Raw genomic sequence first — 13,994 nt, 5'->3', positions numbered from 1 at the left:
TTTCTTTATTTACAATAAAATAAATCACACTCTTCTATTCATTAAAGAGATAATCTGCGTACATTACCGATGAACCTCCATTTCATCCTTCTAGGAATTTCAATAGACTCCTAGGCTGGGAAAGCCACATCCTGTGTGTAACGACTTGTGAAAATGCATATCTTTCCTGGCATATCATTGAATAGTTCTTAACTGAGAAAGAAATTTCTCGTGATACGCGAGGAATGAGCCTTACGCATATACAAATCGTACAGTCATATCATAAGCTGGAGATGTCGTGAAGCAAAAATGCGAAAATGCATGCCAGATGTCGCATGCTACTGTCAGTGCTTCAGGTGTTCAAATAGAGGAAGGATGGAGTGAAAAGGTTGGTTTTGGGATGAGCTGGGAGGAACTACTGGGTCACGTGGTCCAATGGTCTACCTGAAAAGATAGTGCAACATCTTGTCGTTCAGGCATTGGTCGGGGGCGGGGTTTAAGTACAAATCTTACTTAACGAATTTTCTTAATTACAGAACAGATTTAAATGGTAAAAATGTAAACATAATACGTGTAGTAATAAAAGGATCATGGGCTGAAATAATTTTGGTTGGCCTAAGCATCTATTGTGGGGAATTTAAAGACAAAAAATTATACATTTGGAGTACTTGATAGAGAAAATAAAGTAGATAGTGCTTGGTGTTAAATGTAGATGGCGACACTTAAGATGTAGATGTAGATGGCGTGTCTTAAAAAACATCACAAAAGTATTAGAAAGTACAATTTAAGGTAAGAAAATTAATGCAAATCATGGGAAATTGACTCCCGAATAATATAACAGCATGGTGAAATTAAATTAAGTGCCGGAGTATTGCTCCGGGTCTTTTTCTGTTTCCTACATCAGTGTAGTCATAGTTCAATCTAGGTATGGAACTGTTATTGAGTTTATCAATGTTATTAAAAACGTTTTTTTGCAATTTTTGCAATGCAGACGCTGATTCTTTCGATATTTAATTCATTATGAATGAAGCATTCTGGTTTTACATACAAAACCCCAGACGGTACAGGCATAAGTAATAATTAGTCGCAGCTTGGATCTGTATACATGGAGTTTGTTTTGGATAGGTAGAACGGAGTTTCCGGCAATTAGGGGTTGAGTAAAGCTTTAGTACCCCGAAACTTGTTTAAAATATACGTGATGTGTGGGGTCTAAGTGAGTTTTTGGTCTAATATGACACCGAGGTATTTTACTTGCTTGGCCCAGGAGATGTTGACGTCGTACATCTTGAGGGTGATATTCAGATCAATATTTCTCTTATGAGTGAAGTACACAGCTTCATATTTGTCAACATTTGTTTTGATCTTCCATTTGATCATTCAGAACTCTAATGCATTGATGTGTTCTTGTAATATTTGTACAACTGCGGCCATGGACGCGTTTCGATAGAGGATCGCAGTGTCATCCGCATAAAGTGCTAGTGTAGTGAGGGGGTTGTGTGGGATGTCGTTTGTATAAATTGAAAATAAAGTGAGCGAGAGTAAGCTTCCTTGTGGCAAGCCGGCGGAAATTACTTTTCGTGTAGAGTGAGTATTGTTATAACGAACGACAAAGTGTCTATCGAAAGATAGGAATTAATGAGGTTTATGATGTAATCTGGGAAACCCAGAGTGATTAATTTGTAGGTGAGGCCCTTTAACCAAACACAGTCAAATGCTTTCAAAATATTGAGAAAGAGAGCTCCTGTGATGAGTTTTTTCTTGAGTCCTTCTGCTATCATTTCCGTGACGCGATATAGTTGGTGCGTGGTGGAATGTTTACTCCTGAAACCATACAGCTGAGGGATGAGGATGTTGTTATCTTTTAAGAAGTCTTGAATTCTATTCAGTATGGCAGCTTTAGCTATTTTATTTAGGGTCGATAAAAGGCTTATCGGCCTGTATGATGCAGCCAGGGTGTGATCCTTTCCTGGTTTCAGGATCGGCGCGATGATAGCTGTTTTCCAATTGGCTGGAAAATACTACACTCTTAGCATAGAGTTCAAGAGTTTGGTGAATTTGCATAACATTTTCACTCCCATCTCCTTGATCATTTTGTTGCTGATTTTATCTAATCCGGGGCTTTTCCGTTTTCTTTCTTTTCTCGATATAACTAATAACCTCTAATGGCATAATTAAGGGTGTGTTTGTATGTGTTTTTGAATGGAATTGTGTGATGAGGGACGTAACTCAGTGTTCTGTTTGAGGGCGGGAAATGTTGTGAGTGCGAAATTGAGATGCAGCATAGTGATCTGCAGTAGACTCAGCTTTCTCAAAATTGGTCTAAGCGATCCCGTTGGGGCCGCTAATGGGCGGAATATTAGTGTTGCGTTGTTTAAATTTAAAAACAGCACTCCACAATGAATTATCATCTGTAGATAGTGATTCTAAATAAATGTCTGGCCCAGTCGAGTTGTGCATGTTTTTTAATACAGACTTGTTGGTTGAGTTGATTTAGTAAGGTTTTGTCCGCAGGACATCTAAATCGCTGCCATTGCTTGCGTACTAGGTTTCTGCTTCTGATCAGCTCAGGGAGAATGGCACTGTTCTTATATCTCTTGTCTGCTCTCACGGTTTTACTGTTGTTTAATAGAGCATTGGGAAGTTCATCAGTGAGTTCTTCAGTGAAAGCATCTAACTTATCTTTCGATTGTATCGTGGTGGTAGGGTACTGAGTGTTGTTGAAAGCTTCGGCATAACCTGCCCAGTTTGTAATAAAAGCTCATTTGTGTAGTGTACTGTAGGAGTCGGTAGAAATTTCCATCATCACAGGATTATGATCTGATGACATTTCCGTCAGATTTTCAACATAACTCGGAGAATTTATGTTTTTTAGGATGAAAAAGTCCATAATTGATGGTCTACCTATCCCGCAGTGTGTTGGTTTATCTGGAACTGCGAGATTAATATTGGCCGCTTGGGCAAAGTTGTGAATAATGGGTCCGTGTGGATTAATATCCCAGCAATTCCATGCGCGGTGGTGTGCGTTAAAATCTCCACCTATAATGACTCGATTGTTTAGCTTTAATAAGGTTTTTAAATCTGCTTTCACAGAATTTACAGGTGTGTGCATAGGAAAATAGGTGGATATGACTGCGATTGGTCGTGAGGTGTTTGGTGTGAGTGTGATAGCTAAAGCTTTGACGGCTAAAAGCTGTGGAGTGTGGTAATGAGGAATGGAGAGCTTAGTTAAAATAAGCAGACCTCCTCTTGCATTGCCTCTTGGTGCATATCTTCCATCTGTGGGTCTTTCCCAGTGATGAGTTACATAGTTGCAAGCTCTGAAATAATTTTGGGAGCCAAGCATGTGTTCTTGTAGGAGTAAAATATCAGGGGAGAATTCATGTAAAAACTCCTTAAGCTCGTAGGCTCTTTGGAGCAATCCATTTGCGTTCCAATTGATAAAAGTGAGAGGCATACTATGATTACTCTGACACATTATTATGAATTTCGTTAACAATTTCGTAAAACATAAAAAGTTTATCAACTGGATCAGATAACATTTTGAATTTTGGTAGATAATTTTTAAAGACATTATTCATCAATCTGATATTGCTAATTCCTAAAATATTATTAAATTCAGATATATTTTTCATTAATCTAAGAAATTCAGAGCCACGTGGCTTCTCCATGGCTATTATGCATGACATTTTCATTAGCTTTAGAATTAGATTTATTTCCTTGGGACATATTCAAATTTTTTAAAGCATTACTTAGGTCGCTTAATTTAATATTTTTAGTAGCCTTTGAGGGCACATTTTGTGCAGCAATAGCCAATTTTGGAGTGTGCAAGTTGGAATTTTCATTAAACAGATTTGCATGGTTTTTTGCCATGTCTGCAAAAGAGATGCCTTTTTCATCAAACTGTCCTTTTTTTTTTTTTTTTTTTGATTGATTCTATTTCTCGGGAATTTCTCACATCTACGATATGAGGCCACGTGATGTTTTTGACAGTTGGTGCACCTGGGTTCCTCCATACTTCTTTTGGTAGGGCAATCCATGGTTTTATGGTCCATCGAGCATTTGACACAGCGTGGGGTGAAATGGCGATTTTCGGAAGAATTGTGCCACTTTTGGCAGTTGTAGCACTGTGGCACCTGGTTCTTCGAAACATATTTCTCCACAATAACAGCAAAAATAAGAAGATTCGTGACCTGATATATGTATATCGTCTGCATTGTCATTCTTGATCACCTGGTCTAAAAAGAGAGGCATAGGAGCTTTAGTTCGTCTTCTAGTAAGTTGTATGACTTTGCTTATTCCGAATCCCTTGGCAGTCAAGGCAGTGGCTATATCCTCCGTTTTTGTGGTTAGGGACAGACCTCTGAAAACCACTTTGATTGGTCGAGCGTAGTTGGCTTTGATGACTTAGGGCTCTATTTTCTTTTCCAAAAAAGAGATGTCAGGAGTCTATGGTCGTCGGCGGTGCGTGGTAAAGCTTTCAAAAGTTCGCCATTCCCCTTTCCTAAGAATTTAGGAAGTGATAATTCCTTTAAGAAGTGATAATTGCTTTAAGAAGGCCCCATGCGTAAGTTTCCCTGGATTCACCATAATGGGGGGATGGCCTGTGGCAGGCTATTAGTCGGCTTCCATCTAGAAATGAACTCGGCACCTTCGCTTTACTGTTACTGTCAAATCTGTTCTTTATCAGTTAAGTTACAGCGGACTATCCGATTTTTTATTACATAGTAATTACATTTTTAGTATAGAAGATTCATTTAAATCAAGAAAGACTTAACAATGTAAAAATTACTACAATCTACACATTTCGTTTACACTGAAAACTCTTTCCATGAAGTGAACAAAATATGTAGTGTGCCGTAAATAGGCCAAATTTATAGTTATATTCATGCTGCGTTGTATTGAACCAGAAATATGTTAAATATTTTGACTTGACTAGTTAGTTTGTTAGTTGAAGTCAGATACAGGATATGTCAATGAATAATTTTAATTTAGTGCAGACCAGATCAAGATACTATTGAAATCCGATTGGAAGTAAACCATAACAGAAAAGAAGTGAGAAAATGTTTCCAGACAGATTAAAGGATTAGCAATAAAATGATATTATCTATAGCTTATATATCCTAGAGCTATATTAAAAAAATGACACGAATTTTAAATGTGAGTTATTTATTAACGAATAGATACTTACCTATCCCGTCCACAGTGAAAGCTGGTTACCATCAAACATTGAAAATTGGCAGAGGTCCCTCCATAGCTGAGCCAATTGTTCTCCCTGAATTTTGTAGGAATCGCTTTGTTTAATAAGCATTCACACATGACACTTCATCTACTTATGTATCGACAGATTCAAATTATAAATTCAAAATATAAAAAAGTGTAAATATCAATTAAAGCTTTTAGATTAACTGGCAAAGCATTTCATTAAAACATGTGTCAATTATTTCTGAGGCAAAATTTTTATGGCATTCAAAAAAGCAACAAATAGTCATACTCCGAATTCATCGGAAGTTTTATTTAGAACGCTGTGAGCATAAACTCAGTGCAGGCAAACTTTTTTCGGGTACATTCGGCTGTTTAATAAGGTCTAATTCTTTCGACTAGCAGTAAATGAATCCGAGCGTAGTCCGAAATGTGATTCTACAGCCGTTGAACCACGTTCTGTTTCGAATAGATATTCTCTTGTCACAAAATTTCACGTTTATATGTTTATACATTCCTTATCTGTTGGTTATCCATTATTTATCTGTTTAAAAGAAACGGAACCATACCGTGTCCATTAATACACACTTTTCTTATGGTAGGATCTCATAAATTTGAAAGAGACCTAATAGCGGCCGAGCGGTTAACACTAGTAGTTCAGTTCGGGGTTTCAATTCCGGTGAGCCGGCTGGCTGCATGGACGTTTTCGTATCTGCCTGTGTTAAACGAGTTAGTTTCCTTTAGAAAATACCTCCACGAAAGCATCCCTCCCATTAGGCAGAAGCCCTCGGTCGAAAGTGGATGCAAAGTAAGTGTTCCCAAGTTCCGCAATTCCCAATAGGAATATTAGAGGAACGACGAATTTGATGTGAAAAAAAGACCTGGATTCCGAAAGAGGGAACACATGGACAGTAGACAACCTTACGATTAGCTGGAACGTAAATAACAGAGATAAAGTTAAGTCACATGTCACGAAAAGTCTCTTAAGTGTGAGAACACCTACCACGTCCGGGTAGCTTAACGAAGAATCTGCACAAAATAGTTTTTACATAATAAATTCGAGGGAAAGTAAAATGGCTGAAATGCTAATACAACATTACAAATATAAATTGAATGAGCTAAATAAAAATAAAAATTATCTAGGGAATAAAATTTATCAATAATCTAACATTCAGAGTAACAACTATGTGTAGCAGGACAATGGGGAAGTTATGCGAATACTTTTGAAATTTTTAGAACCTACTAAAACTTTCTAGCCTGAAAGGCTAGAAGGGGTTAAATAAAGGCTAGGAAGGGGTTAAATGCAAATGAACATGTATTAAAAATTTCTAATCTATACTTAAATATGCTTCTAATATTTTTTAATATGTTTACATAAGAAAGTTATTTTTTCCGTTTTATAAGGTACTTTTGAATTTATTATAAGTACCAAGAAACTGAAATATCCTACTCTTTCTTTTAATTGTATTGTGAACAATCTTGATCCATCTACTAAGGATACAGTTACTTAACAGAAAATTGTCGTGATATACTGATTAGGGTGATACTCATAAATCTCGCTCGTTTGTGACTAGATTTGCTAATTTAGATTTGTGCCTAACTAATTTCATATTCAGCGTGGATGTATTGATATGCATGTTTACAAGTCTCTGTAGCTCAATTTGTCTCCTTAATTTAGTATATGGCTTCTTACATTGTAGCAAATCTGTGACTGAAGTTCAGACTAGATCTCCAAGTAGTTTCATTTCTACTCTTTAAAATATTACGAATGAAAATTTATTAAGTGTTTATGATTTCAAAGTCCATGACATTTGATGAAGGTACAAAACTGTAACAATAATTGTAGTCTCTCTTTTTAATCACGATCTTTAAGTGTATTTTATTGCAAAATTAGACTAACCCTTAAAGAGAAAATCATGTACAATACATGAATTAGGAAGTTATATGAATATTTTTAAGATTTTAGGGACCTAGAGCAAAACCACTAGGGAGAAAAATATGTGAGGAGGGTACAGAAATATTCCGTTCGAAGTGATATACTTGTACAAGAGGCTGATGTCATAGTTTTAATATGCATTCTTATCCTTTCATCACGTACCAAGTCTCTGGTAGGAGACATCTCCATTTTAATGAAACTTTAATAGAAAATGAACGCGTAAAATACGTGCCAAATTTCTTTTAGACCGGCAATAATATCAGTATACTTTGAATAAATTTATTAATGTAGCCATGTTTCGTTTTTGTGTTAAATGTCAATGTTATGTGAAAGAGGTATTAAAATGTATTTCGTTCCTGAAAGGTTTACGAAACAAGAATATAGCTTTGAAAGTCAGCAATGGCAACTAATAACAATTTAGTTACAGAAAAGGATAATTTTGGAGAATTTCAGTAGCACAGGGAATGGAAAGATATACCACTTCAAAGAATTATGCACACTAATAATGCACAAGCGCATTCGTTTGGCTACGAGAACTGTGACTGAGCTGATTTCATTGTAATTGTACACTATTTTGTACATTTTAATAATGCGTTTATTTTTTAGCTATAAAAGCGAAAGAATGTTTTGTCCCTTCTTATGGTATGGTACATTACCTTAAAATCTTCCCGACGAATATTTGACTCATAAAACAAGAAACTGCATATTGTAATGCTAACAAAAATCTTGCGGCAAAGGAACATACGTCACTTATTATTTACTATGGCCATACAAACAGCCATAATTTCTCTGAAATGCCAGGAACGTCCAGGAAAGAAATGCTTTTAGTTCCTTTTTGCGAGTGTGTGTGAAACCCTGTTAAGAAACTTTATATACTGAAAGGATACATATGAGTGAATCATGGCTTTCTGCCATAAATTATACATGCGGAAACATTAAATGTTGAAATTAATTATACTGGGGTTACTCATTATCGAAATATCTTAGAATTAAAGTGTTTCTTAAATTTTGAATCTAGTTACAAGCGTCTTGATATTTTCTATCTTAGAATATTTAGAAATTTGAATCTTGCGTCCCATTAATTTCTACGTTAGTATTTCTTGTATTACGTATCAATACATTGAAACCGCATTTTGTAACTGTGATAGGTTTCAACTCTACATTTTAAAAATGTATTGCAATTACTAACATTAATACCTCGAGTATTATTAACATTGATTATCTCGAGATTATGCAACGCGCTTCAACAATAAACGCCCAAGAAACGTGATGTTTCCATATCAAATCTATATGATGTCATTCAACTAGATGAAGATGAAATTAAAACAAATAATCGGAAAAAAGACAGGTAGACATAAAAAACGAACTCAGGAGATAGCTCCAGAGAAACGCCCCCATGTTGTATATATCCATTTTTATCCATTTTTATTTATTTTGTTGTATAACCCCATGTTGTATATATCCATCAACAAAATATCCATTTTTGTTGAACAAATGGATGAAGTTCTCACAGTAAACAATTCCAATCATAATATAAATGTTAATGAGAAGATTTCCAACGATATAAATCAGAAAATTAAAAGTTCAAATAAAGGAAAATTGAGCCCCCGAAACGGATTGCCAGAGTACCTCTATCGTAGTCAGGGAGTTCACGTATAAGTGGAAGAACTTGAAATAAATAATCAAAGATGCTAATATCGCGGATTTTAAAGGAAATAAAAAGTCTGACAGGCGCTTTAAAGGATCATTATTGAGTGGTGTTTTTGTCCTTTCTTGCTCGAACAACCACTTTTATCTCTTTAACGTTCCACGGATTCCAACTTTCTCTTTCTTTTATACCGGAAAACTGCCTGATGTTGTTTGCTTTTCACCTCCTGGCGAGGTAATCGAAGAATATCTTAGATCTTCCAATAATTCCTGGTTTTCGCGTTGCCTTAAAATCTTCTTCCACAGCCAACACGGCTGGTCTCTCAGTCTTATTAGATTTTCTTGAATATTTTTAAGCCTTTGAGTCGATTTGCCAGCTTGCACTATGGGTTCGGTACTGATGCAGAAGCCTGATACTGTGCTTTCGTTTTTACTGAATTATAAATCTTATGGATCCTCTGAGGAATTCCGCTTAGACGCTTCTCCTATCCTAGGCATCTAGCATTTCTCTTTGCGCCACGCTGATTCCTGATGCTTAGCCGCAGGTTTGCCACTTGTTTAATTTGTCCTTTCTCTGACTGTATTTCATATGCGACAGACCTGAGTGGTGCTTTACTTCACTTCTTAACGAGATGTCCCCCATTCATAAAAGGGCTGATCTGGTCAACATTTTCGCTACTAAGGAACCATCTTTCCCTTGGATATAAACTGCTACAGCTTTAAACAGGTCAATCAAGAAAGGACCTTACAACTTTGGACAAACTATCCAATAACTTGCCTAAGGTGTGATAAATCAAATCAATTAGAAGTGAAGATAATATCTTATACCGATTATCAAATTTTCTTCGTGCACCATTTTAATCTGTTAAAACTTTTACGTTTTAGTTCGGCGATGTCTTTGCCCGAATGACCAGTAGCCTTAAGGAATATTTTTAGAAATATAATTCCTTTTAAATTATTCTTTTCGGTAAAAATAAATCGCTTTAATCAAATGCCTGTCCAAAAATAATTTTGCGGCTGCCGTTCTTGTTGTGTCGTGTTTTGCCGACTTTAGTGTGTAGGCGCTTCGTTGACGCAGTCATCCCAGCGCGAATGGTAACCTTTTAGACAAATACAAATACGTTTAATTATGTTTTTTTTACCCACTCAAAAGTATTTGACTGCGGTCAATAGGAAACCATTTTAAAATTCTTTAAGTCAAGGTTCACGCGTTTGTTCAAGAATTGTGGACAATTTTCGGATATTACTAAGTCGGGCCTCATGTTTTAAGATACACTTCTTTCGAAACGAGCTAACTGATGAAGCTGCAAAAGGGTTATCTTTATTTATTTTGAAAAATGGTAGATGGTTACTAAGAAATGTCGGTTTTACTTATTTTACTTCTAGAAGATGGTCCAAATAAATCAATTAAAACGATTTTCATTGAAGTAACTTGAACTCATGGAATTTACATAACACTTAAGGCTTTAATAAATTAGCAAGTACATGGGACTTGACACATTGCGTCACAAATGTCTTCAATTCAGGGAAATAAATTGTTTTACTGCAGTGGTTTTAGTCATGTCTAGATGACGTTAAAATGGTGTATCAACTGTCTCGATATACTTAATTTTAGATTCAGTGGGATAACCGGCTATAATTCCGCGTTTTTATGTGTGGACTTATGTAAAACAAAATAAATTTAGCAGTTTCATATTTTCCGAACATGTTTCTAATACCTCTGGGTATATCAGGTTTTCAGAATTACCAAAATGCTTTTTATATGTGTATATACTTTTAATTCGGAATCAGCCTTCAATGTCTTTTTACTGCCGCTCGAGAGTCTAAAATTTTCGATGCTATTATGGTGCGCTTTATTCCTTTTCCTTGACATCCAGTTTAATTCTCGACGAGACTTTAGCTCCGGCATGTTCTTTCCCAGATGTATGCTTAGTCTTTGCTATACGCCGGTAATTTAAGAGGCATTACCAATCTTGTTAGGAGATATGGTCTTTCTCGCAGAAGCAAAAGTTCGCGGCATGATCCGTATATATAAACAACATCTCCTTGTCGATATTATGCCCTGAATTTCTGGACAGTGAACAAGCTCCTAGGGCAGGAGTTCTTAAACAGGGATACCGTAAATACCCGCGTATAAGTCGAGATTGGACAAAAAAAAAAGACTTCAAAGTGGGGGGGGGGGTCGACTTATACGCGGGGCCATAAAAATTAAAAGAAACGGAAGTTCAAAAATTTCTTTATATAATGCAGTTGTTTTCTTCCCGCACTCAAATTGGACGACTTATCAAATAAGTCATTTACTTGAAGTAATTTCATGACTTAAATTATGTGACGAACTAATCACAGAATTTCATACTTTAACTTGAGTAAGTTTCGATTAAACCAAAGAATTTTCGATCTCCGAACAACCGCAATAACTGAACAGTTTTGAATATTTCTAAAAACGACTGTGGCCGTAATTCCGGGAGGATTGACATCCGTCATTCAACCCCTAGATGTCTGCCTCAATAAGCCCTTCAAAGTAAATGTTAGAAAATATTGAGCAGAGTGGATTAATTCCGATCGACCAACATTTACAAAGGGAGGCAACATTAAAATGCCCGATATTACATTAATTGCTCAGTGGGTTAAAGATGCCTGGAACGAAAAACCCTCTGAAATGATTATAAAATCATTTAAAAAATTTTGTATTAGCAAAGAACTAGACGGCACAGAAGATGTTGTTTTTGAAAGTGAAAATGACGACGAAGGCTCTAGTAGTGATTGTAACAATACAGAGTTCGAAACTGAAAATATGTACGATGACGAGCCAATGACGACAGAAGAGTTCCATGAAATGTTTGGCGAATCTGACCATGAATCGGACGTTGAAGGGATTTTGATTTTGTTTCTTTACCAAGGTATTTTTTATCGTATATTTACTTTTTTCCCTCAGATGATTTTGAATAAATGTAGTACTTAAAAAATTTTTTTCGATAAGTTTTTCGATCGATTTCGGAAGTGGGCGGGTCGACTTATACGCGGGTTTCTTATTTTCTACGGCCCACCAGCGGCCGAGCGGTAACGTCACTGAACACTAGTAGTTTGGTCCGAGGTTCGAATCCCGCGAACGGGCTGGCTGCATGGGTGTTTTCGTGGTTTTCCCCATGTGTAATGTGTATACGAGCCAGTTTCCTTTAAAAAACCTCCACGAAGGCATCCCTTTTTATGGCAGATAGCCCTCGAGTGCTTTGCCGTAATCTAGTAAACCAAAACCTTATTTTCTACGAATTTTTTATGTCGAAGTGGGGGGGGGTTGACTTATACGCGGTATCGACTTACACGCGGGTATATACGGTAATTCGCTTATAGGGGAATTTCATATGTTCAGAGGAAAAAATGTAGTCAGCCTTTTATTTAGCTGTTGATAAATAACAAAGCTTAAATAAAAAGAATTTTTTATACAGTTTCTATACTTTTTGTTGTTTAATTTCTAGAAGACGTTAAAAAATAATCAATAAATAAATAAGTATATATTTACGAATACGAAATCAGACACATCTGCAGTTAACTCCGTATTTGCCTCCGGGTCAGAAAATTTGAAGAAAGAGACTTAAATAAATGCAGTTTTGAGCTTCTCCAAAGTAGTTTTCACCTCCAGAATAAAACTTTGATTTATTTTTCTTTAAAATTGGACAACAACTTTGTATGATTTACAAAATCGTTCATGAACATCCTATAGTACACTTAGATACAAACCCAACGATGACACTAATTTCTTTGTCTATTCGGCGGCGAGGAATTTTTAATTGCGATTATTTTTTATTCATCTGTATTAGTCCCTTGATATGATATTTTAAACACAGATAACGAAGTTCTTTCGCCACGAATTTGAATGCATTTTCTTCTAAACCAGAGTTTTTTAATAGAGTAAATTTTTCTCGCAGATTCTCAGTCTGCACATCGATCGTGTTACAAGTAACTATTATTTGATCTTCATGGGTGAATATTGATCTGTCTAGTATGAACTTTAGATTTGTATTCATTCCCCTATGGAACATAAAAAAGAGCATCTCCAAACGCAAATGGCAATCCTAGGAATGCATACACTGCCGAATTTGTGATACATGCCATTTTTGGAAGGTTATCAGACATCGTGCATATCGGAAAATATACAGAAATGTTGTCATATAACTTTATCAACAACATTTTATTAATAATTTCCCCAATTACAGATAGGAGATAAAATACATACTTTGTTACGCTATCATGCTTTCTGTAACTCATGTGAAATGCTACGATGTATGGCCTGTAAGTAGTAAATTATTCTATTCGCGACACAAAACTTGTTCTAGCGTAGGGAATACTTATGGGAATTGCGATTTTATTTTTAGTCTATTATTTTATATTTAATAAGTTTCGCAATTATTTGATCATTTATCATATAGATAGTCATTTGATCCTCACAGTGGATTATTTGCTGCACCTATATCGTTATGTGGCTACGTGGTGTTAAGCTCGGAATTTTATCGAACAACGTCGAAAAAGTACTTAAAATCTTTTGGAGATTTTCGTTTTCTTCTAGCAACGGATCTTGCAAAACAGTAATGGTGGTGCTGTCACGTTTTTTGCATTCTTTTCACCATACCTTTATGACAATCAACCCGCTTGCCTACTGATTTCAACAAATTTAAATCCAATATCACATGAGCCTATAAATTCCTGATCCTATGTGATCAGTTTGCATTTTCAAGAAGTCCGGATTTCTCTGCTGGGCACCTAATGTTCTGCCTTGAATGTTCCTAGGTATTGACAATACCAACTAGCTGACTGTTATAGCCCGTCAATATTCTAGAAGATCAAGAGCTTTGGTTTCTTTCATATACATTTTACAACCATGTCGACCGAAATAGCTCACCATTCTTTGATAAATGCTTAGATGTTCGGAAAATACACTTAATTGTTCATTCAATAAATCATAAATTGGACTTTCTCTGTAACAGCAGTCCGCGTCAATGGTGCTGTTGTATATAAAATTAATGTACTGTTTGATTTCAAAATATCTATTTTGTGGCATTGCTGGACTAACTAGTATGGTTCCTGTGTCTGGCGCATTTTCCCAGTACATCTTTTCACGTGGCAAAATGTGGTAGCCACTATAGAAAGATATACCTAAGAATTGCTTGAGTTCTTGTTTTGTCACTGAAAAATTATGATTAATTTTTCTGCCGAGCGTATCTGTTATTCTCAATAA

Source organism: Stegodyphus dumicola, chromosome 4 (genome assembly GCF_044657685.1).
Source record: "Stegodyphus dumicola isolate Sdum_Otavi_A_Nest chromosome 4, ASM4465768v1".
NCBI lineage: Eukaryota > Metazoa > Arthropoda > Arachnida > Araneae > Eresidae > Stegodyphus > Stegodyphus dumicola.
The sequence above is the reverse complement of the archived record's forward strand: the minus strand, read 5'-3'. Positions refer to the sequence as shown.